Below are 24,066 nucleotides of genomic sequence, written 5' to 3'. Positions count from 1 at the left end.
CAAATTAGCCAGATGGACAAGGATACAGGAAGTACTCCTGTCCAAAAGGAAAAGATACCAATCAACAATGGTAAGGCGCATAGTTTGGGGCGGGGGGTGGGGGGGGGTTGCCATGAGATGCCAAAATCCAAAATGGGGAGGAGATGGGTTACCCAGTAAATCTCAGATGGCACAAAGACCTACTAAAATATTTTACTTTTCCTAAATTAATAAGGGAAAGGGAAGGGGATAACTTTTTTGGCAGTATAGTGCTGGGCACATCACATATTCTGTGTAATTTCTCGTAATGACTCTCCAAAGTATGTATCAGTATTCCCACTTGACAGATAAGGAAAGAGCTAAGCAACGTGCCACTGGATCACACCCAGATACTAGATGGCAGAGCTGGACTCAGAACTGTATAACCAACAAAATACGCACCACACTTTCCTTGGGCATTTTATCCCTCCCCCAAAATAAACCATTTATATTGTTAAATCACACCACCTCCAACCAGTTAACCAGAAAATGTCTCAACTCATCAGTAAGAACACTGAGAAGCTGTACACTCAGGGTTTAGGGGTGTGCATAGTTTATCAGGGGCAGAGGCAAGGAGCCCCTCAAACGCAGCAGCGCTAATGCTGCTATTCCCCCTCAAGCCCCTAAAAACTAAGCACTACTCTACAAATCACCTGATAAATCGCCCTTTGAGGTGGATCTAATATTAACCTGTACCCTTACTTCCACTTGATATAAGTAACAGTGGCTAACACAGCAAGAACACTACTTAAGATCAAAAATGCACAAACTATAACCTAAAGAAGTATGCCATGCCATGTCTTTTTAGTCTTGGGTTTTCTAAGATTAAATGCTGGGGCCAAAAACTTTTGACTATCCCACAAGTAATATAATTTATTTGTCAGGCTTGTTTGGCTGACTTATTCAAGGTATAATTAAATAATGCTAATTAGGGAGTGTTTCTGGGTATCTCCTGAGAATCACAGTAACTTGAGGAAAATTTTCAAAGAACAACTGTGGATTTGAAATAATTTATTGAAAACCACTTAAAGCTTAATGTAAAAGCAAAAACTGCTTAATCCAATTTGAGAAAAAAATACCACTGGGAAAAATTATGAGACATTCATATATAAAAGCACTACCCAAAAATCAAGTTCCAAATTGATACTCTTACTCAAGACAATTTAGTATACAGTCACCACTAATTAGTCTAAAGCCTTAATCCTACAAAATTATATTTTCTAAAATATCAAATTGAAGGTTTTATTTCAATCTATGGTACAGCTCCAAGAAAGCCAGCACCATAGAGGAAAAGACTGAAGAACTGAGGGGAGTAAAACCTGTGTGTGTTTAAGAGACCATGGTGGGTAGCCAGGATGGGATAAATATGGAACTGCTATGAAAGCTTCCTCATCAACCAGATCCCTCTTCCAGTAATTACCTTTTGTTTTAATTCAACCCTAGCAAGAGGATAAGAGCTGAAAGAAGACAAGGACAGGAAAGAGAGAAAGTTTCAAATAAAAACTAACTGGAAATATCCTCTCGTTTTGTTGCTGATAACCTGTTATGTTTATTTAGTGGGATCAAATATAAACCACCTAATGCAATCCACTTTTCAATTTAATTCTATTTCAGCTCAAACATTTGCATGCCCAGAACCACTTTAGGTCCAGGAAGGAGAAATGAATCACACCATACACTGTTACGACTCTCAGGTTAGCAGAAGAGGAAAACATAAATAGTTATAACAACATAATTGGTAAGTGTTAAAATGAAGGCACTGCATAAAGTGTCATGGGAACACAGCTGATAGGAAACCTACCAGCCTACAGCTGTTTTTTAAAGAGAAAAAGCAGATGAGCAGTGTCTATAATAAACTACCTTGGTGCAGACATATGCCAGAAATGGTATACCCTTAGGTCCTGTCTTCGTTAGTTTATAAGGCCAACAAATTCGAAAAGGGGCTAGCAGAGAACAACCGAGTAAAACATCCTATTTTTAATATATAAATTAAGTTAAAAAGCCTCCAAATGTAAATTAACAAGTTTCATTCTGTGTTCTCCCTTTGTATGTCTTGCCTTTTCATTCTCAATCAACAAATTGACCCCAAAGTCCTTTCACATTTATGTTCCAGTTTAAACCTGATGAAGCTGAATTCAAACACAAACCCCCCAGAGGCCCTGCTACCAGAATTGGGCATGCCAATTAGTCAAAGCAGGTGTTAGTTGCAACTGGAAGCTTGTTGCCAAGAGACTTCTCAACCTCTACAGAAGTAACCAAGTTCAAGTTCACAAATACACACTGTGCAGAGGGAGTTAAGCCGCTTCCATCTAAATCAAATTACTCTCTCTTGACAGTATACTAACCAGCTGGGAAATTCCTTAGTTGTTTTAAAGGTAACACTGGATCCTACAATTTAATGCACTGAATCACTTCACACCTGGGCTTCACTCTAAACATACCATCAGTCATAGTTCTTCCTCAGCATGGCCCCTATACCAACAGCAGCCTCCTTAATTACCTATGCTAAAAGAGATTCTGACAAAGGATGATCACTGAATTATTTCCTGTTTTAGGTCATTCCTTTTTAAATCTCCCTTTTATCTCTTTTCTACCTAGAATACTCCTACTCATCCTTCAAGAGATTAAGTTCAACTATCACCTCTGATGAAACCATTCAAATTCTCCCAATTATAGAAAAAGTTTTCCCTTCTTTAACCTGATACACTTTTCATAATTTACTACACTGTTTTACACACTGCCCTCTACTCCTGTTCTCTTTTCTGTCCCCACTTTCTACACTATAAGTTCTATTATTTTTATTTAAAAAAAAAAAAGAACTTGTACAAGGGGCACCTGGCTAGCTCAAGCAGAGAAGCGTGCAATTCTTGGTCTTGGGGTTATGAGTTCAAGACCCATACTGGGTGTAGAGATTACTTACATAAATAAATAAATAAACAACCAAAATTTTTTCTTAATAAACTTTTTAAAAGATTGTATGAGACTCTTTCATTACAAACTCCTTCCTCCTCCTTTTTTACAGCTGCTACCCACCATTCTCCCAGTTCCTCTTCCAACTCCAGCTCTCCTTTTCTTTACCAACCCCTTAGCTGTACTTTTTGCCAACTCTATAATCTTCCTTAAAATACAGAGAAGATGCAAGAAAGGCTGGCAGGATATTAAAAACTTCGTAGAACATTTTTGCTTCTTTTTGACACATCATTTTTCACTCCAACAAATATAGGGGCTCCAACCTGCCTATCGAAATAAAACTCAAAGGTATGGATCTTTCAGGTGATTTACTATGACACAATGAGAAGACAAGGGGGGTCTGCTGGAATCAAACTCAAGAGCTAAATAGCAATTTCCCTAAAACGTAAACTTTTGTCGCCTTTAAAAAGTCTTCACCACAGCACCTGGGTGGCTCAGTGGGTTCAAGCCTCTGCCTTCGGCTCAGGTCATGATCCCAGAGTCCTGGGATCAAGCCCCGCACTGCTCCACAGAGGGCCTGCTTCCTCCTCTCTCTCTGCCTGCCTCTCTGCCTACGTGTGATCTGTTTGTCAAATAAATAAATAAAATCTTAAAAAAAAAAAAAAAAGCCTATCACTGTAAAATCTGGGAATAATCCCAACTCACATACAAGCAAGTAACTGACACAGGGAGTAAGGGGGACCCCTCAATACCAAGAACAAAGATTAAGTTCAGCAACAGTAACTTTGCTCTCTGTTGAAAGACAAATAGCTACAAATATCCCATATGGCAACAAATTAAAATGTTTCAGACCAAAAAAAAAAAAAAAAAAAAGAAAGAAAAGAAAAAAAACAAATTAGCCAGAACTGTTCAGGCTATTCTCAATTGACAGGTAGCTGTGTGGAATTCAAAACATTCTCCCACTGAAATAGTGTGATGAGACAGACCTGGTAGCGAATATAACCACGAAAAGAGAACAAATTACTGTAACAATTATCTATGCTCTTAAGATTACAAGATATAAGAATAAGGCACATTTTAAAGGATTCTGAAGAGGATACCCACATACAAAGGCACTAGGCAAAAGCACACGGTGGTGGTTCTTCATGATCTCTTTTTACTTCCTGACTGGCGGGTTAATTTTTCATGGATAGATGTAAATATGTCCACATCAAAACTATACCTAAGTTTTCCCTTAGCACAGAATGAAAATATAAGCAGCAGAGAAAAAGAGAGGAACAAGAGAGAAATGAAGTTTTAGGAAAAAGAGAGAGAGAGAGAGAGAAATGAAGCTTTGAGCCCCCTCGAGGTAAGTGGTAAACACCAGATTAAGATAAACAGGCTAGAGGAGCGTGTGTGAGCGTGTGCACACAGCAGGAATAAAATCTAATACAGATTCAATAAATAAACAATAAAATGTAAAAGGGGGAATGATCACAGCATGTGCCCCATTCTCTCCTAACCTCTCCTAACTCCTTATTTCTATCTGCCTCAGAGAAGAAAAAAAGGTACGAAAAGAAACGGTAATACTTAAGACCGAATATTAGCCACCTGGTAAGGAAAGCTGCAGGAAGTTAGCAGTAAGCACGCCATGAATGCTACAAATGATAACTGCGGGTCAAAAACAGCACTGCATTTCCGGAACTGGAGTTCGAGCACAGTGAAAAACTTCAAGTAGCAAGACAACCCCCACCTGCAGTACTGAGGTCAGCCCTGTCCACCTATCAAAAACATTAAGTAGCTACAGAGGGTTTACCTGTGACACTAACATAAAAATTAACAATGTGGTAATGAAAAGTTGATAAAGCAACTTGAACTAATTTTTCAAAGAAAAATACTGACGGTGGAACTGAGTGAGAGAGATGTATCAAGGGTAAAACCCATCTTAGCTAGATTTCCTTCTGAAAAAGCAAAAACAGGGGTGCCTGAGTGGCTCAGTCTTTGGGCATCTGCCTTCAACTCAGATCAGGATCCTTTACGATCCTTTACCAGGATTGAGACCCGCATGGGGCTCCTTGCTCAGCAGGAAGCCTGCTTCTCCCGCTCAGGCTCCCACTCCCACTTCCCCTGCTCATGTTTCCTCTCTCACTGTGTGTCTCTCTGTCAAATAAATAAAAATCTTTTTTTTAATAAAATAAATAAAAGCAAAAACATAGGAGAGGCACCTGGCTGGCTCAGTCAGAGAGTGTGCGATTTGCTAATCCTGGGTTTGTGAGTTTGAGCCCCACTTTGGGTGTAGAAATTACTTCAAAGTAAATGGGTGGCTCAGTGGGTTAAAGCCTCTGCCTTCAGCTCAGGTCATGATCCCAGTGTCCTGGGATTGAGCCCCACATCGGGCTCTCTGCTCTGCAGGGAGCCTGCTTCCTCCTCTCTCTGCCTGCCTCTCTGCCTAGTTGTGGTTTCTGTCAAATAAATAAAATATTTTTTTAAAAAAAGAAAAAAGCAAAGACACTGAAGCAGATGTTCTCCAAAGCTAGTGACACAGCACAGCAGGTCTGACTCATAAGACTTCCTGAATGGGTCATCATCTTCACTGCACGTTAGTCTGTGGCTCAGTCCTTGAGTGCTGTTTCCACTGCCAGTTTTCTTTTTCTGACCTTACAGCATACTGATTATAATTCCACTCCTAGCCTAAATTACTTTAAATCCAAAAGAATCATTTTTTAAAAACGTTTCTACTTTGTTCTTTGCCTCAGTCTCACAATTTTATGAAAGCCCTGAATATGATTATTCCCATTTTACAGGTGGAGAAACCTGAGGCATAAAGAGATGTTAAACAGACCATAAATGTTAAATGTTAAAGGCTGACCATGCCTTATGTCTTTAAATTCTACAAGTTTTCTTGGAAACATTTCTTACATGCTTCAAAGATGCTACACTCCCCACTATTACTAGGCCTTTGAGATGATGTCTGCTCAAAATCTTTAACTACGGTGGCATGAGGACTCTCTTAATCTGAGAGAAATTCTATGAGGACCCACAGTGAGGCACAATGGACATAAGGGAGACTACCACGTGGCCATTCAATTCCGTGTTTTCCAAACATCATTTGAAAATAAAAATGATATGGGTGCCTATTAACATCTAGTTTCACCACAGGGCATTCTGAAGATTCTACTTGAAAACATCTTGGATGGGGCCTGGAAACTTGTATTTCTTAAGCATTTCTTTTATTAGAAGAGATTGGGGAGAGCTGATTTTCTTAACTCAGGATTCTGCAAGTGGGATCAGAATAATATTTAAGTGGAAATACATGCCATTTTAATATTTCTACTATCTGCCTCTTTAATCCAAGGTGGATCCAAGCATCCCCCACCCAGTTCTCTATCAATTCTATATTGCTATTTTTATTTTAATAAAATGATCTGGCAAATAAAAAATAAGTAACACCTCCATATTCCAAGAAATTATATGTCTGATAACAGAATTTATCTCTTCATATAAATCTTCAAGTCATTATCAATTTCAGAATGACAAATATACAAATAACGAATAAGAACATATATATCAAAGTCAAAAAAGACAATAAGAAAGCACTCTTAGCATCCTTTACCTGCTGAAGGTAGGGTAACACTCGCAGAAATATTAAAAAGTATCAAAGTCTAATTGAACAATAGCTTCAACCGCCTCCCTATACCCCTGTCAAAATAAAGCTAGTATCATATACTATGTGGAGCTAAAAATCTGTCCTCTAGATCATGACTGTACCAGAAAAGAAATCTGCAGCAAGAAAGAATATAAAATACTGAAGAACAGAACAAAAAGAGCATCACTCAATTTAAATAAAACATAGCTTGATGGGTTTTTCTTCCCCCACTACTTTTCAAAGGTCAGTTTCATGATTCATGACTTTAAAGAGCTTCTCTCTGTATTTCACAAAACCAGCCTACACGTGTCTAGTAAATGAAGATGGGGGTACCTCGTTAAAGAACATTGGAGGCAAAAATTTAATTATGAACTCCTGTAAAACCAGTCATATACCTGAACTGGCTAAAACCAAAACCCACCAGCAAATATCTAAAGAGTGGTCACTGAACTCAGGATGGAACGCACAACAGGATGACTACAGCTAATGCTGCTGTGTGATGTACAGAAAAGCAGTTGAGAGAGTAGTTCCTGGGGCACGTGGGTGGCTCAGTCAGTTAAGGGCCTGCCTTTGGCTCATATCATGATCCCAGAAGTCCTAGGATCAAGCCCTTGTTGGGCTCCCTGCTCAGCAAAGAGTCTGCTTCTCCCACTCCCTCTGCCGCTCCCCTTGCTTATGCTCTGTCAAATAAATAAAATCTTTAAAAAAAAAAAAAAAAAGTAGTTTCTAAGAATTCTCATCACAAAGAGAAATTTTTCTTCTTTGCATTTATTTTATCTATAGGAGAAAATGGATGTTAGCTGAACCAAGTGTACTGATCTCAGAGTACACATAAATCAAACCATCAAGCACATCAATAAATCAAACAACCATAAACTTATACAGTGATGTATGTCAATTATTTCTCAATAAAACTAGAGGGAAGGCAATTCTTAACTGGCCATTCTTCAACACACTGAGTGTTGTCCACATACATGAACAAGGCAACTGCATTCCCTACACCATGTGCTTGGGATAAACTGCTGACCAAAACAGACAAGGTTTTTTGCCTTCAACAAGCTAATGACCTAGGGTCCACAATCAACAAACCAGTAAATATAGTATCCCAAAACGAAATGTGTGCTCTGGAAGGTCTCCACTGGAAGTTAATGGCTGACCTATTAATTCAAAAACAGGGACAATTGCATATCAGACACAGCACACGCTGTTACACAAGTGTTCAAAGTCCTAACCCACCACAGTCAATCTGGATCTCAGCACAGAAAGATGCAGGGCAAATGACAAATGCATGTCCTTGAGAACAGACAAACCTTACGAGTTAGCTCTGGCCCCTGTCCTGTTTAAGTACATCAGAACAGAGAGAGCTACAGCAGAATTTAGATGTGCTTCAAAAAACCAACATATACACGCAATGTTTAAGTCAAATGCCTCTAGAGTTCCAAACACATTCACTATATCAGTGATTCTCAACCTTTCTGAGATCAGAATTCCTTTACCCCTCAAAAACTGGAAATGCCAAAAAGCTTTTGTTATGTGTGTTATACCTATCAATATCTACCATACTGAAAATTAAAATTTAACAAATATTTGAAATATTAATTCATCTTAAAACAACCCATTATGTGTTAACAATTCTATAAATAATTTTATTCAGATGTGAATTTATTCAGAAATTTATTCAGAAAATACATTTTCTGAAACAAAACAAATAGGTGGCACTGTTTCTACATTTTTACAAATCTTAGGTCTGATTTAAAGGGGATAGCTGGATTCACTTAGCTACTTCTCCATTCAGTATATTACAATGTGTTAATTTGACAAAAACATAAGAAGAAAATCCAGCCTCAAGACATCTCATTTTTTTAAAAAGGACTATTTCAGTAGCCTTTTGTAAACAACTTTAATTTTCCTTGGCATTATGCTAAACTAAACAAGCACTACTTAAAAGTTAGTTGCAAAGTAAAATCTGAAACTACTGATCAACTTTCACTGTTAAATTAAAAATATACTCCCCTAGCTTACACGCTGAGCAAATCTTTTACCCATGCATGATTTTGTATCAAACATTGTCATCTTAACAATATCAGTTCACTGGGCGCCTGGGTGGCTCAGTGGGTAGTTTAGTACACAAACCAAGCACACGAGGACTTTTCCCCAGGATAACCATCATACTTCGGTAAACAGAGTGCTTTCTGCATATTTTCCACTCTCACAAGACATAATTTTTAAATACAGAACTCAAGGGTCAAGATTTAATGAAATGAGCCAATTTTGCTGCTTCATGCAGGACAATCCTCAGTGAGAAGTGTTGCTGGGGTTTTGTTGTTGTTGTTGTTGTTTTCCCTTTAAACTAAGTGCAGGAAAGTAAAGAATGTAATGACCACTAGGACAGTCTTTGGGCCACCGCCTTGATTCAAGCTGAGGTGCCAAGTTTTCTGGATCACTGGCTCTGCACCATCAATGCAAACACCAATAGAATGAAAATGGCAAATATTGGTTATTATGAAAATAATTTTAATTGTATGGACCCTGTAGAAGTTCTCAGGGACTCCCCAAGGACCATGAATCACACTTCTGAGAACCACTATAGTAGATTAAGTTTGGGATTAAAGGTTTGAAACTGGTATGGCTTCTCCAAGATCCTGTTCACATTCATTTAATAAATATTTCAGTGTCTACTATCTCCAAACCTATATAAATAAGCCAGGTTGTGAAATCAAAAGAACAGGACTTCCTGACTACATCAAAATAAAAAGCTTCTGCACCCCCAAAGGAAATGCAGCAATCAATAAAACTAGAGAAAGCATACAGAATGCGAGAAGATACCTGCAAATGACAAATCTGACAAAGGGTTAGTATCCAAAATAGATGAAGAACTTAATTCAAAATGAAAACAAAAAACAAATAACCCAATTTAAAAATGGGCAGAAGACATGAAAAGACTTATCTCCAGAGAAAGACATAAACATGACCAAGACACACAAGAATAGGTGCTCAACATCACTCATCCTCAGGGAAAAGCAACTCAGGCCACAATGAGATATCACCTCACACCTATCAAAAAGGATAAAATCAAAACACAAGAAGCAAATGTTGGTGAGGATGTGGAAAAAAGGGAACTGTTGATGGGAATGCAAACTGGTATAGCCACTGTGGAAGAACAGTATGGAGGTTCCTCAAAAAGTTAAAAACAGAACTACTAAAATCCAGTCATGCCCAAAAGGACCATATGATTCATGAATTGCACTTTTGGGTATTTACCCCAAAAAAGACAAGAACACTAATTCACAAGATTACATGAACTTTGATGTTTATTGCAGCATTATTCACAACAGCCAAACTATGGAAGCAGCCCCAGTGTCTTATCAACAGCCGAATAAATAAAGAAGATGTGGGGTATGTATATGTGTATAATGAAATATTAGTCAGCCATAAAAAAAGAATGGACATCTTGGGGCGCCTGGGTGGCTCCGTGGGTTAGGCATTTGAACTCTCGGTTTCAGCTCAGGTGGTGATCCCAAGGTTGAAGGACGGAGCCCCACACTGGACTTCACACTCAGCACAAAGTTTGCTTGAGATTCTCTCTCTCTCTCCCTCAGACCCTCTCCCCTGCTCACTCTTGCACTCTAAAATAATTAAAAGAAATCATTAAAAAAAAAAATAAGAATTAAATCGGGGCGCCTGGGTGGCTCAGAGGGTTAAGCCTCTGCCTTCACCTCAAGTCATGGTCTCAGGGTCCTGGGATTGAGCCCCGCATCCAGCTCTCTGCTCAGCAGGGAGCCTGCTTCTCCCTCTCTCTCTCTCTGCCAAATAAATAAATAAAATCTTTAAAAAAAAAAAGAATGAAATCTTGCCGTTTGCAACAACGTGGATGGAGCTAGAGGGTATAATACTAAGCAAAATAAGTCGGAGAAAAACAAATACCAAATGATTTCACTCATATGTGGAATTTAAGAAAAAAACAAATGGACAAAGGAAAGCAAAGAGAGAGACCAAAAAACAGACTCTTAACTATAGAGAACAAACAGATGGTTACCAAAGGAGAGGTGAGTAGGGGTAGGTGAGACAGGTGATAGGGATTAAGAGTGAACTTACGATGAGCACTGACTAATGTAGAGAACAGCTGAATCACCATATTGTACACCTGCAACTAACGTTAACACTTATATTAACTATGCTGGAATTAAAATTTAAAAATTAATTAAAATTTTTTAAAAAGAACAGGACTTGGGGCGCCTGGGTGGCTCAGTGGGTTAAGCCGCTGCCTTCGGCTCAGGTCATGATCTCAGGGTCCTGGGATTGAGTCCCGCATCGGGCTCTCTGCTCAGCAGGGAGCCTGCTTCCTTCTCTCTCTCTGCCTACTTGTAATCTCTCTCTGTCAAATAAATAAATAAAATCTTTAAAAAAAAATAAATAAATAAATAAAATAAAAAAATAAAAAAAAAAAACAAAAGAACAGGACTTCCTGATGACATCATGGATGTCATCCATTATTATTACTTTCAACCAAACACTCTTCCCCCCACTCTATATAATAATGACACGTATGTATTTTTTATTTATTTTGGAAGACAAAGACATGCTCAAACAGAACAAAATGACTGTGGACCAAAACAAAGAGCAAACATACAGTAATGAATTGATGACTCCAGGAACCCACTGAATTTTAGAACCAGAAACTAGCAACTGCTTTGTCAGGAAATCCAGTCATGCCCAAAAGGACCAAAAGCAATGCTCATAAGTAAAAACCAACCCAAAAAATTGCTGAAAGGAAGGTGAAGAAAAGCTATAACCATCAATAACAAACTACTGATCACATCAAACTACAACCTGCACTGTATAACAAAGAGTCCTCATCTCTCTAATACTGCAAGAATATCTCAGACTGGAGTCCCGGACCTAACCGAAGGTAGAGTGGAAATGCGAGAAGGCAACAAAAACCGCTGGAGTACCGAGCCAGGGAGAAGGGGTCAACATGGGGAGTACCAGATGAACAAAAGGAAAACTGAATTTCCCGTTTAAGATGCAAATCATAGTGGATGGAACTAGAGGGTATTATGCTAAGCAAAATAAGTCAAAGAAGAAAGACAATTGTATGGTCTTACTAATATGAGGAATTTGAGAAACAAGACAGAGAATCACAGGGGAAAGGAGCAAAAAATGAAACAAGATGAAACTAGAAAGGGAGACAAACCATAAGAGACTCTTAATCTCAGTAAACAAACTGAAGGTTGTTGGAGTGGAAGAGGGTGGGAGGGACGGGGTGGCCGGTGATGGACATTGGGGAGGGCATGTGCTATGGTGAGTGCTATGGATTGTGTAAGGCTGATGAATCACAGACCTGTACCACTGGAACAAATAATACATTTTATGTTAATTTTTTTAAAAGATGCAAATCGTAAATGAAAATCCCCAAGTGTATTTGAACTAAGAACTAAGAACAGAACTAAGAACTAAGAAATTCATCAATATTGGAAGATGAATTCACCACCCAATAAAATGAAACCTCTCAGTAAGTTTAAAATAAATACTTATGATCCTTAGAAGATAAAAATTTGACAGCCATGAAAAAAAATAAATGAAAATAGAATAAATCATTGTGAAAAGATTAGATTACAAATCTCCATAAATTATAAAGTATAAAAAAGAGATAGTATCACCCATTATCTGAGCACCAAATATCCTAACTCTGGAGAGACTTAGATAGCAAGTGATACTTAAATCCCTATCTGGAAACTCAATAAAGAATTAATTCCTAAACTAGGCACAACATGACACAACACAACAGACACACACACACACAATCAGTGGACTGGTTATGAAAACTGATTAATTCAAATCAAACACGGCACAGTGTAATAAAGGAGAAAGATTTCAGAGCTGATCTAAGCCCCAGCATGGTATCACCAAATTTAAGTCTCTGAAGCTCAATTTCCTATTTTCTAAAATGGACATACCACACTTTAAAAAAAAAGAGAGAGAGAGAGAGAGCGAGGGAGAGGGGCGCCTGGGTGGCTCAGTGGGTTAAAGCCTCTGCCTTGGCTCAGGTCATGATCCCAGGGTTCTGGGATCGAGCCCCACATCGGGCTCTAGCTCAGCAGGGAGCCTGCTTCCTCCTCTTTCTCTCTGCCTCTGCTTACTTGTGATCTCTGTCTGTCAAATAAATAATAAAATCTTAAAAAAAAAAAAAAAGAGAGAGAGAGAGAGAGAGAGAGGTGTGGGAGGGCCAGAGGGAGAGACTGAATCTTAAGTAGGCTCCATGCCCCAGAAGAGAGCCCAAGGCAGGGCTCTCTATCTCACAACCCTAAAATCATGACTTGAGCCAAAATAGAGAGTCTGACACTTAACCAACTGAGCCACCAGGTGCCCCAGGACATAACACCTTCACAAGGTTGCTGAAACAATGAAAACCATAGACCAAAAAAGAAGCTTATCTGAGCACATTCAAGCCTTAACAAATGGCTCCCTGAAGAATCTCATAATTTACAGACAGAATCAAGGTTATTTAAAAAAAAAAAAAAACACAATTTTGCCTCTGTGATTATAAAGTAACTACTTTTATAATCCATATAAATTATCTGTTTTTTAATTCCCACACTGGCTGAAGAACCTCTGCCAATTGCCTAAACCTTGGTACCTAGGAGATTAAAGAGATGTCTTTTGGGAAGTATTGAATTCTCAAAGATACTAATATCTACAAATAAAGTTCTGGTAGTAGTATTAAACTGTTCTTATGCAAACATCAAGTATTTGCTTTATTTTTTTTAAAAGCTTTATTTTTAAGTGAACTCTATATTCAATGTGGGGTTCAAACTCATGATCCCGAGATCAAGAACTACAAGCTCTACCAAATGAGCCAGCTAGGCATCCCTCTCTGATATTGTGCATTTCTGTGTGAAAAGAATTTGTAGAAACAGTACCTCTTATTGGAAAGGGCACTTAGGTCACAAGTGATTAAGGATGATTTCTTTGAAAAGTCCTGTTAAAATTCATACTTGCTTTGCATTTTATTAAAATATAAAGACACTGGCAAATTTAACTAGTCTAAACTTAAAACTCTTTTTACTATTTATCACACTTAATAAAATGACTTCCTTATTAACTGTCGAAAGGAAAATGGGGAAAAATGGAATTCAGCCTTCTTACATTTCAAATTATTTAAGTAATAAAACGTCCCCACAATTTATATGGTAGCTTCATACCACAAAACACGGTTATCAAAAGCCCAAGTAAAACCTCACATACATACAAAAAATTAAATTTCAACTTACTACCTAGGACCTACGTATCAAAGGCCTTATACTACTCAATCACGTCTGGAAATGAAAAGACAGTAGGATTACAGCTGTGCATGGCCAATTTATCTTCAGAAGTCAAAGCATGTCTCCTGTTACCTTGCAGCAAGTCAGTGTGATCTGCATATCAATATACTGAAGGGCTGCCATGTCTGAAACCCATACCAACCATTAAAAGGTGTTATTTTAACTAACAAGTTTGCCAACACATTATGAATTTTGCAGTTTCATTTTAGAATCCTTTCTAAATTATTACCACATCCTATCCTTAAAGAAATTTTTAAAGGTTAAGAACCAAGACTAAAAATCATGCAATCCCAATTCTAATTCTGTCACCTTCCAGTAAAAGAGCTCCATAAAAACTTTTTCAAACAGAAGAGCAATATACCAATAGTTGACTAGAAAAAAGTAATTTCTATAACTAATTTTCTACATCAGGGCCAAATTTTATAGTACGGTAATGAAAGAAATGCCAAATAACACATTACATAACAAGAGCGCTACCCAGCATACAAGTAGGTACATTTATACTTGTAATACTTTTAAACTATGAAAAATAAAATTCTACGAAAGTGAGGTAAATATCCTACACTGATCTTTAGATGTCTGTGTGCTCACACATCACACAGTGTAAGCTCATTAAAGACTGAAACTTGGTTTCATTGATACATGATGAAAAATATATTTAAATCTTAGGAACATATGTTGAGCATGTGTGCACATGCAAAGCTTTCAAAGTTACTTTAAAATGTGAAAATGAGTAAGGCTCCTGTTATCCTTGATAAATGTCAGCTGCCATGCACTCGTGTCCAATACACACTATTTTTCACAAAGCAGAGACCCAGAAAAGGCAATTTTGAATCCAGCAGCTGCATGTAATGGTTAAACATAGCAAATTCTACTCAAGGTCAGAAGTTTAAAGGTTTTCAATATCAACTTCAAAATAATGCAGGCTTTATATGTTAAATATTGCACAGATTCTAAAACATTCTTATTAAAACAGGTTTTGGAAACAAAGAATCATAAGAAAGTAATCTGAGAGTTTGGCATATGATAGGGCCATCTGCAACAGTGGTATAAACTGGACTATTTGTACAGCAGGTCACTTTTTAGATTGATGATACTAGGTCAATTATATTTCTTAATTAAGTTACAAAATTAAGTACTACAAGAGCTATGTTATTACTGATGTGACAAATTTCTATGTCTGTATTTTCTAAATGCAGTAAAACTGCCCTTTTTATGAGCCTTGACTGTAAACAACTACTAAAACCTCATCTCCATCCATTTTCACCAAGAGCAGAAAACAGTGATTGTTCGTGTCAAAGACGGATCTTACAATTTTGTTTTTTAAAGATTTTATTTATTTATTTGACAGACAGAGATCACAAGTAGGCAGGGCGGGGGGGGGGGGGGGGGTGATTCGCAGGCTCCCCGCTGAGCATAGAGTCTGATTCGGGACTTGATCCCCAGACCCTGAGATCATGACCTGAGCCAAAGGCAAAGGCTCAACCCACTGAGCCACACAGGAGCCCCGGATCTTACAATTTTAATAATTTTCTCTACGTATTTTAAAAGTCTCATCTAAAGCAAACCAGCTTAACATTCAGTCTTTGGATTTAATAACAAAAACACAACTATTGGAGTGCCTGAATGGTTCAGTCAGTTAAACATCTGCCTTTGATTCCGGTCATGATCCCAAGGTCCTGGAATTGAGTCTCAGCCTGCCACTCCCCCTGCTTATGTTCTCTCCCTCTCGCTCTCTTTCTGACAAATACATAAATAATTAAAAAAAAAAAAAAGAATCTCTGTATAGTATAGAACCTATGCTCAAAAAAGTTGCTTTTTAAAGTTGCTGTTTGATAAACAGTAAATTTAAATGTTTAAGGTTTTATTTTTTAAAAATATTTATTTGTTTGTGTGTTTGTTTGAGAGAAAGGGAACCAGCAGGGATGGAAGGGCAGAGGGAGAGGGAGAAGCAGACTCCCTGCTGAGCAGGGAGCCTGACATGGGACTCAATCCCAGGACCCTGAGATCTGACCTGAGCAAAGGCATTTAACCAACTGAGCCACACAGACACCGCTAAAATGTGTAAGTTTTTACATTATAAATGCATTAATATTCTCCTACATATCATCATATAATCTCCACAATTTAAACATAATATTCTCTCCACAGAAGGAAACTCTTAAAAGTAAAAAACCTAAAGAAAAAAAATAAGAAGGGAGTGAGGGACTACATGTGATCAGATTATCTAAAGTAAAATAACTTTTGTTTTCCCACTTACAACCACAGCACTTCATTACCCTAAAACAGTAGATCCACCAAAATTATGGCTTTCTGGGTAATTTTTTAAATGGATGTTACATGCTTAAGAGCAAATTTTCTGGATGTACTACCGCAAGATGACCATAAGCATCTCATAAACACTTAACAGACAAATAGAGTGCAGATAGGTCTGGATATGACTTTCAATTAATTTTTAAAGTCTTTGACATGGGGGCATCTGGGTGGCTCAGTCGTTAAGCATCTGCCTTCAGCTCAAGTCATGATCCCACAGTCATGGGATCGAGCCCTGCATCAGGCTCCCGGCTCAGCGGGAAGCCTACTTCTCCCTCTCCCACTCCTTCTGCTTCTGTTCCCCCTCTCCCTGACTCTCTGTCAAATAGATATATAAAATCTTTTTTTTTAAGATTTTATTTATTTATTTGACAGAGAGAGATAGCCAGAGAAGGAACACAAGCAGAGGGAGAAGCAGGCTCCCCGCTGAGCAGGGAGACCAATGCAGGTCTCTATCCCAGGATGCTGGGATCATGACCTGAGCCATAAGGCAGGTGCCTAACAATGAGCCATCCAGGCATCCCAGGTGAAGGCAGATTTTGATGACATATCCTCAGAAGCCTCTAAAATTTGCTAGTAAACAGGAAAGAAGCCAGGTTCTTTAAAAATATTAAAAAAAAAAAAAAAAAAAAAAACACTGGAAACCAACTGTGGGATTTTAATTATGATTAACATACTAAGTACTCTAATGGAAAAAGTGGAAAACAAGCAAGAACAGATGACTAATATAAGCAGAGAGACGGAAACTATGAAAAAGAAGCAAATGGGAATATTAGAAATCAAAAACATTAACAGAAATGAATGCCTTTGATGGGCTCATCAGTTGACAGGACACAGCTGAGGAAGAAAAAAAAAATCAGTGAGCTTAAAGATCAATATAAGTTTCTAAAACTGAAAGCCAAAGAGAAAAAAGAAAAAGAACAAAATATCCAAGGACAGTGGAACAACTATAAACAATACATTATATGCATAAGGGGAATACAATTATATGAAATTCAGAAAAGGCAAAACTAATAACTTAAAGCAGACCAGGGGCCGCCAGCTATCAGTGGAGTGGACTGATGGCACAGAAGGACAAAAGAACTTCAGGGGATGGTAAGAGTGTCTTAGGTCATGATTGAGATAATGGTTACACCTGTCAAAACTCAGCAAATTATAAATTTAAGGCTGGTGAATTTTATTGAATGTAAACTATACTTAAATTTTCTTTTAAAATCAAGTACTTAAAGTTACATAGCAAAATGGCAGTGCTTATTGCTAATCCTGTGATAAATAATAAATGACTAGTATAAGGTAAAATAAATTTGCTAATAAAAGAGGGCTATTTCAATAAGAAAGTTTAGTTTTTCTAAAGAAGTTCTACAGGAAATGCAAATTTAGTACATTGGCAGTTAAAATCAAGTTTATATTTAAAAACTTTAGGGCAATAAAAGTAATCTTGCAACAAAACACACAAAAATGTTCTTTGAAATTTCATTCATACATCAAAAACCAGAGGACACTGTATCACCATCAATCCCAAATTTAAAAAATAAAGCCATACAAAAAAATACAATATAGTAATAGCAAAAATAAATTATACACAACATGGTTGAATATTACAAGCAATCAAGTTGTGTTTTTTTTTTTTAAAAGCAAGTACATTAGAGGCACCTGGGTAGCTCAGTCAGTTGAGCAACTGAGTCTTGATTTCAGCAGGGGGTTGTGGTCTCAGAGTCATAAGATGGAGTCCCAAGTCAGACTCTAAGCTCAGGGGAAGTTGACTAGAGATTCTCTCCCTCCATCCCCCCCCCCAGCATGCACTCTCACTCTCCAAATAAATAAATCTTCAAAAAGTAAAATAAAATAAAGTATATTACACTCAATTTTTTGTAAAGCTAAAAATAAAAACTAAACATGGTTCATGAACACACACATGTAGGGGGGGGTTTGTTTGTTTTCTTAAGTTTTAAAAAGCAAGTGAATTATGGTATCTGTTACCTGGGACAGAAGCAGAAGAGCAAACAACATGGAGACACACAGGGAGCTGGTATTCCTAATAACTTTCCAGTTCTTTTTTTTTTTTTTTTGAAGATTTTATTTATTTATTTGACAGAGATTACAAGTAGGCAGAGATAGAGGAGGAAGCAGGCTCCCCACTGAGCAGAGAGCCCGATGCAGGGCTCGATCCCACAACCCTGGGATCATGACATGAGCCGAAGGCAGAAGCTTTAACCCACTGTGCCACCCAGGCGCCCCAACAACTTTCCAGTTCTTAAGCAGTAGGTTCAAAGATGTTTTCTGAAGTACACTTCAAAACACATGTAACATATACTCTATTTATATAAAATACTGCGTAACTTTATGTTAAATTAAAAAACACTGTTAAGGGATGCCTGGGTAGCTCAGTTGGTTAAGCAGCTGCCTTCAGCTCAGGTCATGATCCCAGCGTCCTGGGATGGAGTCCCACATCAGGCTCCTTGCTTGGCAGGGAGCCTGCTTCTCCCTCTGCCTGCCATTCTGTCTGCCTCCCATCCAAGTACTAACCAGGCCCGACCCTGCTTAGCTGCCATTCTGTCTGCCTGTGCTCGCTCTCTCTCCCTCTCTCTCTCTGACAAATAAATAAATAAAATCTTTAAAAAAAAAAAAAACACTGTTAAGTTAAAAATGTTAAGTGAATATATATTTAATATTTGAGCCAGATACTGTGTTGAGGGCGTTCCATTTATTACTCTCATTTTAACCCCTATTTCCACCCTCTGATATGCAGAACAGATAAAAGTCAAGTTCAAATCTATCCCTCTTTAACATGAGAAAAGAGATATGGGAGCTAAAATAACTCAACCAAAGTCACACATCTAGTAAGTGATGGAACGATAAATTAAATCCGAGTCTTTCCAACATCAGAGTCCAAGCTCCTAACCATTTCAACCAAAAAATAAATAGTTTACTCCTTTCTTCATGAAATCTGAGTGTTACTGCACTGCCTACAGCTGTTTTAACAATTGTCTTTCAATGGCTCAGCTTAAGTTTCCAGTAAGAAGTTACTGTTTTCTGGTCACATTAACTAGAAATTCCAACTAGTCCTTTAACAAAAAGAAAACAGTTAAGAATGATGGCCCTTAGGGATGCCTGGGTAGCACAGTCAGTTGAGTGACTGACTCTTGGTTTCAGCTCAGGTCGTGATCTTGGGGTCATGAGACCGAGCCCCGCCGTGGGCTCACGATCAGCACAGCATCTGCTTCAGATTCTCTCTCCTCCCTCTGCAGCCCCTGCTTGTGTGCACACACGCTGGCACACTCTCTTTTTCTCTGTAATATAAATAAATCTTTCAAAATAAATAAATAAGTAATAGCCCTTACCAGGTCATCACCAATGACTGCAGATTCTTGACCCATCCCTATCCACCACCTTTAAAAAATAGTTTAAGCACCTTTACCTTACCAATACTTTCATCTCCTAATCTAAGCAATCAGCATGCATTTACAGTTAGAGGCCAAGAAGCAGTTAGCAGGATAACTAAAAGGCTCTGTAATGAGGAACTAGATCCATCAATCATAGAAACTTAAGCTGGAAAGAACCTGTGATGTTCTGTAAAACAAACAAATTGATCGTAATGAGAAAACTGATGTCAAACTGAGACTACCACCACCCTAGTTCTCACGCTAAGACCACCACCACCACCACTGACAGACTGTATTTTCTAGATTTAAATTTAAGGCATGATATATCTAGGCAGGCAACTGATAAAATTAACAAATGTCAGTTTTCTATATATATAAAATATAAACCGAGAAGTAATTTCCTTAAATTGTTTGGTTCTTCAGTAATAGCTGCTTTACAAGATGTCCGTGAGCTTGATTCATTTTAATTATAAAGCATAATAAAAGCAGAACTTTTAATTAATTAAAAGTTATCTTTAAACTTTAGTAGCTTAATTTCAAACTAAACTGAAGGACAGAGATACAGTCCTTACAATTCTGAATGCCATTCATACACCTTTTGAATATCAAATTCTCTAGAAGGCTATGATAGAACTTTTTTTTAAAGATTTTATTTATTTCTTTGACAGACAGATATCACAAGTAGGCAGAAAGGCAGGCGGGGGGCGGGGGGGGGCAGGCTCCCTGTTGAGCAGAGAGCCCCATGCTGGGCTCGATCCCAGGACCCTGAGATCATGACCTGAGCCGAAGGCATAGGCTTAACCCACTGAGCCACCCCAGGTATCCCTATGACAGAACATTTTAGAAACTAAAATGATGGGGCACCTGGGTGGCTCAGTCATGATCCCAGGGTCCTAAGATCGAGCCCCGCATCAAGTTCCCTGCTCAGCTTCTCCCTCTTACACTCTCCCTGCTCCCTCTCACCCTGTCTCTCTCTCTGTCAAATAAATAAATAAAATCTTTAAAAAAAAAAAACAAACTAAAATGTTAATAAAATGTGATATAAAGGTACTTAATAATTATCCTGACCTTAGCAATATATTTTCATTCCTTTATCCAACTACATAATGCTCTCGTTTTAATTAAGGTAACACAAATACTGATTTAAGAAATTTTCATGAAGTAAAAGAGATTGGTAAGAGACTGTACTTCAAAGAGTTAACTTCCAACACCATGAATGATATCACAGCCTGAGAGTCCAAAAACTCATGATTTGAAAACTTCTGTGGTTAAAGATGAATTTCTGTTGAATAACCATAGACATATTTTAACTGCTGTAGAATGTCAACTAAAAGATTAGTTCTTAAGGTATTACTGACTTTAGTGATACCTAAATTCTTTCACTGAAAATCATTTTTTAAATCAAATAAGAACTTAAACATTGTAATATTGCAAAAAATTAACTAAGATCCCCTACCACTACCCCTTCTCCTATACACAGCAACATGAACATTTAACAAGATAGCAACTTATTACAGGATAAATGTTCACAAATTACAGAAAGAAAATGGTCTGAAATTTGCAGAGTCAAGACTTATATTCTAATTCAATGACACCACAAATTAGTTTCCATTAGCTTTTCTTAAGGCCCTTTCCGCCATGGGTTTTAAGAACAAGATGAGAAATACAAGCATTTTATTTTTTGATATTACTCAGATCAGAAATGACAGAAAAATGTAACTAAACCTAAAGGAAAGAAAAAACTTGCAGAAAAATGGACAGAGCCTTAAGTATATGTAAGAAGTATGAAATGATCAACAAACATGTAACTGTAGTCACAGATATCATAATGGAGGAAAAGAATAAAATATTTGCCGTAATAAAGGCCAAAACTTCCCCAAACTTGGTGAAAACACCAAACTATACATTGAAGGAGCACAAAAAATCCCAAAGAAAACAAATACAAAGAAAATTAGACCTGAATACAGCACAAACTGCTTAAAAACTAAGAGAAAATCATGAAAGTAGCCATAGGAAAAAGGATCATACATACAAAGGAACAAGGATAAAAGTGATTTTTTTCAGAAACAACAAGAAAATGGAACAACAACATCTTCATAGTGCTGAACTACTTTCCAGTGGTGACTATCTCCTCCCTAGAACATGAGGACTTCTATCCCTGAGGAAAGAGCAGAAGCACAAGCAGCAGCACCTGGTGCAGAGCCCAAATTCCTACTTCCTGGAAGTGAAGTAAGTGCCCAGAATGCTATATGATCACCGAAATCCTCAGCCATGCACAAACAGTAGCTTTGTGTGCTGGCTATGCCACGGTCCTTTGCCAGCCAGTCTACAGGAGGAAAAGCAAGGCTTACAAAAGGATGTACCTTCAGACGGAAGCAGCACTTAAAAGCACCTGAATCAAGATGAATGGGAAACCATCCCAATAAACACATTTGGGATAGATTAGAAAAAGTGCTGAAATAAAAATTGTTAACCTATAATTTTATATCTAGTAATCCAGTCTTTCAAAAATTATATGAAATAAAGACATTCAGAGAAAAAAGTTGATACAATTAGCCACAAATACTTCAGTAAATAAAAGGTTATCTATCCCTTCAGGCCAGCTGATGAAAGGGCAGCTAATGAAAACTCCTATCTAAAGATGAATGAAAAGCATCAGAAATGTCTTTTGCCAAATGGGTGGCTCTGTTTCTTTCTGATACTTGCATTGAAGTCCAAGATTCTCACGGAAAAGACTACAGAGGGGCGCCTGGGTGGCTGAGTCGGTTAAGTGCCTGCCTCTGACTTAGGTCATGATCCCAGGGTCCTGGGATGGAGACCACATTGGGCTCCTTGCTCAATGGAGAGCCGGCTTCTCCCTCTGCCTCTTTCCCGACTTGTGCTCTCTCTCTATCAAATAAATAAATAAAATCTTAAAAAAAAAAAAAAAGACTATACAAAGTACCTTTAAATCCTTGTATTTTAGGAAATAGACTCTGGTTGATAGACTTCTACTAAGCTCCAGTAACATACAATTTTACAACTATACTAGAGACTAATTCAAACTGTGTTAGGTCTCTTTATATACCTGAAGGAGGTAACTTCTTTAGAGCAGATTACAGAAAAAGATTACACAAAACAGAATTACATAGGACTGAATAAACCAGAGAAGGGGGAAATTTAACTATTCTTTTAGAATATTATTATTTCTTTTCTGATGGGTAAATGAGGAAGCCCCTTTTTCTTTTTCATCTCTAGCCCTCAATTTAACAAATTACTCTTACTAAAAATACTTTAAATTTCAGAAGTGTGTGTATTAAAAAAATAAAACTGGGGCACCTGGGTAACTCAGTCATTAAGTGTCTGCCTTCGGTTCAGGTCATGAGCCCGGGGTACTGAGATTGAGCCCCACACTGGGCTCCCTGCTCAGCAGGAAGCCTGCTTCTCCCTCTCCCATTCCCCTGCTTGTGTTTCCTCTCTCACTATGTCTCTGCCAGGTAAATAAATAAAATCTTTAAAAACAAGTAAGTAAATAAAAACTTTATCTATTTCTCATGTCAATAATGTTAACAGCATAGGTTTAGTAAAAATCTGTCAATCATTTTACCAGGGTAATTGGACAACTGAGGCCGTATCTTGAAGGCCATAATTGAGAATCATTTTCAATTAATCAGGCATGAAAAGCCCACCATTAACAAACTAAGACTGCAATTTATTTAAGTTAATGCCTATGAGCCTGGTACTTATTCTTGGCTTATAGGAACCAAGGACTCAAAGGTAGAAGGAAGGTTAGGCCCAACAGGCCACAGACTTAGTACATTTAGAGAACCTGGAAAAGAGATGACTTCACCCAAGTTTATAGGTACTCCAATGTGAAACCTGGTACAGAGAGTCCGGATTGGTTTCCTAGTCTCAAAATACAAAAACAAGTAAGAGAGTTTAAAAGATCAATCCTATATTCCTTAGGAAAAATTTTGGACAAAAATTAATCCTCTAGCCTCAAAAGTTGTTCAATAAGATATGCCCAAGGGCGCCTGGCTGGCTCAGTCAGTAGAGTATGCAACTCTTGATCTCATCAGGGTCATGCGTTCAAGTCCTACTTTGGGCCTAGACCTTACTTTTAAAAAAAAAGAAAAAAAAAGTGCTCAAGGCGCCTGGGTAGTTGAGTCAGTTGAGCATCCAACTCTTGCTTTGGCTCAGTGGTGATTTCATGGGTTGTGGTGTGGAGCCCCACATCTGGCTCCACACTCACCAGAAAATCTGTTTGAAGATTCTCTCCCTCAGCACCTTCCCCCATTCACACAATCATGTACTCTCTCTAAAATAAATCTTTTTTTTTAATGCTCAAAGAAGATTTTATGGTTAACAAACACGTATTTTGGCACCTATACTAACCTGGGTGGCTCAGTGGGTTAAGCCGCTGCCTTCGGCTCAGGTCATGATCTCGGGGTCCCGGGATCGAGTCTGGCATCGGGCTCTCTGCTCAGCAGGGAGCCTGCTTCCTCCTCTCTCTCTC

General features: G+C 38.0%; 1 protein-coding gene across 7 annotated transcripts in view; it reads right to left on the bottom strand.

The window, feature by feature from the left end:
• Positions 1 to 24,066, bottom strand: part of NCOA3 (nuclear receptor coactivator 3) — a 140,758-nt gene that overhangs the window by 38,925 nt on the left and 77,767 nt on the right. The gene's annotated exons all lie outside the window — the stretch shown is intronic.

The sequence above is a fragment of the Mustela nigripes genome, chromosome 7 (assembly GCF_022355385.1).
Source record: "Mustela nigripes isolate SB6536 chromosome 7, MUSNIG.SB6536, whole genome shotgun sequence".
Taxonomy (NCBI): domain Eukaryota; kingdom Metazoa; phylum Chordata; class Mammalia; order Carnivora; family Mustelidae; genus Mustela; species Mustela nigripes.
This window is presented reverse-complemented; position numbering and strand designations above follow the sequence as displayed.